The following is a 5,540-nucleotide window of genomic DNA, read 5'->3' on the forward strand; positions in this document are numbered from 1 at the left end:
GTTATGCTAACACCTACCACCCTACTTACCAACGCAACTACGGAATGAACTGGTTGGGTCGCTTCAGGGGCGGATCCAGGAATTCCATAAAGAGAGGCGCGTTTAAAAAATTAAAGAGGGGCGCACGCAACCCTCCCCATTTTTCTTCTTTTTATTACTTTTGTTTCAACAAAAAGAAAAATAAAGAGGGGGGGGGGGTTGGCGTGCGCCCGGTGCGGTCCTCCCTGGATCCGCCACTGCGCTCGGCTATGCCAACAGAACAAAGTGCGCACTTTCAAAGGGGAAAAAAAATATTGATATAGATTGACAGACATGCAATTACAATTCAGAGCGTTCTTTGGGGCCATTTCCAGCAGGTAATAACGCATGTTATATCATGGCTATTTTTATTTTCTTACGACGATGACTGGCAATGACTTAAATTCTGTCCTTCTCCTGTGTAGTCCAGCAAAATATTATGTTGTATAGCAGAATCTGGACCGTTCCTTTTGAGAATTAAACTTTCCCTATTGGAAAAATACTCAAGTACGATGGTTGTCTACCCGCTATTGCATCCAATTTGCAATATTCCATCTGGGTCAAAAATGTGTGGAGATCACGAGATCATCACAAATATGACAAAAAGACACACCAGGGGGCATTTCATGAAGCGTTTTGTCAGATATTTCTTCTGACAAACTGTTATACGCCACTGAAATCCTTGCATCTGATTGGCTGAGAGCAAATTTGTCCGACAAACCTGTCGGACGAAATGTTTTATGAAATGCCCCCCTGCACACACGCACACACACACACGCACACGCACACACACACACACTAACACACACAGGCTCTTGCATCGAAGATTGGTGCGTACAGTATATTCAATTCAATTCAATTCAATTCAATTCAATTTTTTTATTTTTTTTATTTTTTTATTTTTAGGCATTCCTTTTAATGTACTTTAATTGCGTTGTGTGTTACTCATATCAACTTAACTTTTATCACAAGATTGAATACAGTGAACTACAATACCAAAGAGCTTTACAGGCAATCGCGGAGCGCCTGAATACATAATTACTTTTTTGTTTGCCTACTTTGTTTTATGAATCACGCACGTTATTTACATTTCACACAGCTATAATGCGCTCACGTGCAAATGTATAAATAAAAAAAATGACAATTAGGGACACACTCCCCTAGTTACCTAAGTTATGGACCATGAACCATCATAACTCCAAGAATAATCCTTGTTATAAAATTGGCTTTAGAATCTCTGCAATCTGATTGGTCAAATTATCGTGTATTGATTTTTGCTGATCCATGTAAAAAAGTTGAATTTCTTGAATTTACTGGTCTTATATATAAAACGAATGATGCATACGGCACTAGGCCTACATATGGACCAGTGAGAATTGGATGGTCTCGTTTATTTTAACAGTTCCAAAGTTAAACTGCGCATCCAATTCTCATCGATCCACTCATCATCTTCTGTTTATCATTCAATTCAATTCAATTCATTTCAGTTTTATTGTCCGTTTCTGGAAATTTGTTTTGTTTGCATGCATACACGTTACATCGATACATTTATACAATGCACACATAACATATGCCTACATAGACATGATAGACATAATGAGATATACAGCAATACAATATCAATGTCATTATCAAAAGTACATAACATTAAAGAAAATATTAATCTGTATGAGTCAACACTGTGTTGGTTGCGATGTGCATATAACATTCAACAAGTGAGTTGTCATTGAAAAGGTTTTGATTTACTCTATCTAATACTTGTTTAATGTTTAACTTGTACTAATATTTGAAATGACGCTTAACCCCGCTTTACAATCAAACTCTTTATTTTGCATTTTAAAAGGTTCGCCGCAGCCACGCAGTGAGGAAGCTTTTAGTGGACCTCTCGGTTCTCTTTTTTTTTCTCCTCAAAATATAACTTTGTATTTTCCCGTATGCATTTCTATTAGTTTGTTGACTATCGTTTATCCTTCGCATTTTGTACTGTATTTACAAATAATTGATTTTCCGATTTCCCTTGTTATATTTTGTTGGAAGAAAAATGAGAATGAAATAAATGAATTGAATTGAAATTGAAATTGAAATTGAATTGAAGTCACTAAATCTATAGTATAAATTTGTTTCTTTGTTCACGAGACCGTCATTCTAAATTAAGGATTTACCCTCTCGATGTAATTAACTCAAGACAACTATATATGCTACCTATGGTCGAAAACAAAGAAATCTGTATCTTTTATTATACTAATTACTCAAGTCTTCAGAGATAGGGCTCCACGTGCATCTAAAGAACGAGAAAAATGGAAAGTTCGTGCCTGGAAGAGTTTATCATTCTCCCGTTTTCGGGAAATAATACGAGGACAAGAGTACATATAACCAAGACAAGGACAAAATCAACAAGAACATGGACACAAATTGAATAAACTAAATTACATATTCGAAAGTACGATACACGTAAACTTTATTTTTTATTCTTATTTCTACAATGTCACGAGCTGTTTGTTCTTTTTATTGAAGAGATAAAGATGATGACGGAATTCCCGAAAATTAGAGCACTTGTGGTTCCATAGAATACATCATTATATAAAAATGAAATAAATTAGATATATTGTTAAACTTGACTTGGCGACGGAGTGCATGATGTTCATTTTCCAAATGGTGATAACGCCCTCATTCGGGGTCACTGGGTCTTACATCATTCTGACACTGAGCCTGAAAGCTAACTGTTACACTCTACATTATGAGCAACTGTGTCAACATATCCGTTCACCAAATCAAACTATTAATTCGTTAAGGCATCTATCAATTTGCTAAACGTGCAAAACCACGACGATGTCAGTTGGCGGTAAATCAGACAAAAAAGTGGTTGTGATGTTTTAGAAAAATCGGACCTAACTTCAGGACGTTATGGCATTTTGAAACTTCACATACTATTTATGAAACAATGATGTAGCAGATACCTTCCATAATGAAATTAGATAAGGATTTGATATCATAACCTTCAAAGTCTTCCATTTACACGCAAACTTTCACTAAGATTGTACATGCATATTCATTATATAGTACGGCAAATAGAAAATGTCTTATCTCTGTAATCATTTTTGATGAGTCGCAGTTGGGTATATGACTTTTTAGGGACATGGCTTATAGTAACAAGAGTAACTTTTTTGTGCACTTACCAATCCAAAAGTATTAGTGGCAGGTCCACATCCTTCGGATAACAATACGTGCATATAAGACCAAAGTCACTATTTGGATAAAGGTATATAGAACTCTGATGATTTCTACAGCCTTTCAATGAAATTGATACCATTTTGTTTGCTTGCTTTATTGCTTCATAGCTCAAAATCAACCATTGGACAGATGGACCTATACAACAAAGTCAATCTTAACATTGATTGGAATTGCACTTTAGGGAAATTAATGTGACGTGAAGGGACCAAGAGCAAACAACCTTTCTTAATAATTGTTGAAGCCCTTGAAATCTTATATTTCTTCAATTATATCAAACAAGACATACAGGCAACTTAATATATCACTCTTCAGTGTTATGCCATCGCATAGCGACGTGCCTGCCTGTAATGCAGTACGTTATTTGCTGTCTGTCATAGATGATGTTCGTTATTCCGAAAGTTCGGTAATCCGAAAATGAAAAAGAAAGAGTGCGCGCAAACGAACTTTCGGAATCCTGCATCTAATTTTCTTCTTGGAACAACGAACCCTGGGAATAACGAACTTTTTTTTTTCATTTTTGGTTTAACGATTCTTCAGAATAACGAACCTTATTTCCTTTTCGGATTAACGAACCTTCGGAAACGGACTGTAACCTTTATAATAAGTACTCGTATGTTTTATGAACTACAGAGTCTATGTCAAAGACATTTTTCTCCTTCTCCCCCTCACTCATTAGTTCTTTGGTCTATATGTATACGCCCCTCTTGTTCTTTGTTACTTGTCAGAAATGAAATTCCATGTAGGCCAACTGCTCATTCATGTGTCTTAACTTTGCACTTTGTCTCGCTAATGTCGTGTTATGAGAAATGTGAAAATGAATGTGAAATGAAATAAAATGATCGCCATTGCGATAAGTTATTGCATTATGGAAAACACGGGTAATTCGACTTCATATTAATAATACGTGATCAGGAGCAAGACAGAAAAAACAATATCAAAATAGATTTCTCTCTCTCTCTCTCTCTCTCTCTCTCCATCTTTCACACATAAACATAAACACACACACACACACACACAACACAAACACACACACACACACACACTTCATTTCTCCACCTGTCTTTGTTCAGAGACTGTTTTTTTTTAATCATTGAAAACGTAATTCATCCAAGTATAGAAACGTGAAAATGCTATTGTTTCGCAATACATCCGGGTTCAAAATTTGCAGCTTCTCAAATTCTGAATATGATGGCAATTATATTCACTATATAGTCTTTAATTTACATGATGCAAACGAATATTAGAAATGAATAATTGTTTATTATCACAACGATAATTCATTTCAATCCAAATCATCCTCATTTTCATCTTTCACAGAAAATGAAACAAGGAAATTACATATGATCTTTGCTATCTATTACGAGATCTAGAGTATCTAGAGTTTCGTTTATTCGATCAAATGCATAATTCTTTCGGCCTTTGGCCCCAATATTAAAATAAAACTACTGAGGCTTTTACGCATAACTTTACTATTTATAGAAAAGGCATTCAAGAACATGCTCCGCAATACATTCTTTATCATATCACATTATAGTATTATACTTATATATCAAATTATGTCATGTTGCATACTTTATATCATATCACATCATTTATATTACATCATTGTAGATAGTTTTATTTTGGATTAAAACGTGTATCCTTTTGTGATTGGTTGATAGAGCTACAAGTGAGGTACTTTCAACTACTGTATCAAAATGCTGCTGTTTGACACTCAATGGTGTACTCTGTGGCCGGTGGTTGGATAGCGATAGAGCGCCAGCTTTCGAAAGTTGAGAGAATAGTTCTGTTTGACTTTTCAAGACGTTTTCACTAACTGTTACAAATTTGATTTCATTGAATTTGGATGTGAAGTATGAGCACAACTTCACAAGGCACAGGGGCGTCACCAGCTTTATTTCAAGGGGGGTGCGTTTTGACACAAAATGTAACGAGATTTTTTGGACAGACATTTGGAATATAGGAAGCTCTCAATTAGACCTTTACTGTTTTTTGAGGGAAACCAAGCGGGGAAAGTAGCAATGGCGTAGCTAGGATTTCATCTTGGGAGGGGGGGGGGGTGTTAGTATGCGAGGGAGCGAGCAAGGGGGGTGTGAAAGTGCCTGTTGTCCCCCCCCCCCCCTCCTCCCACGGTGAGAACTTTTTGCATTTTGATGTTGTAAATGGTGCAATTTGATGCAGGCTTTTTGCGTGTTTTTATCGACTTGAAACAGTCCCACTTGGTTAAGGTAGCAGTACATTTTGATGGAAATTGTTGTTGAACAATGTGCCTATAAACTATATCATTTCAA

This window comes from Diadema antillarum, unplaced genomic scaffold (assembly GCF_040938485.1).
Source record: "Diadema antillarum isolate AM-2024a unplaced genomic scaffold, OU_Dant_1.0 seq00001941_RagTag, whole genome shotgun sequence".
Lineage (NCBI taxonomy): Eukaryota > Metazoa > Echinodermata > Echinoidea > Diadematoida > Diadematidae > Diadema > Diadema antillarum.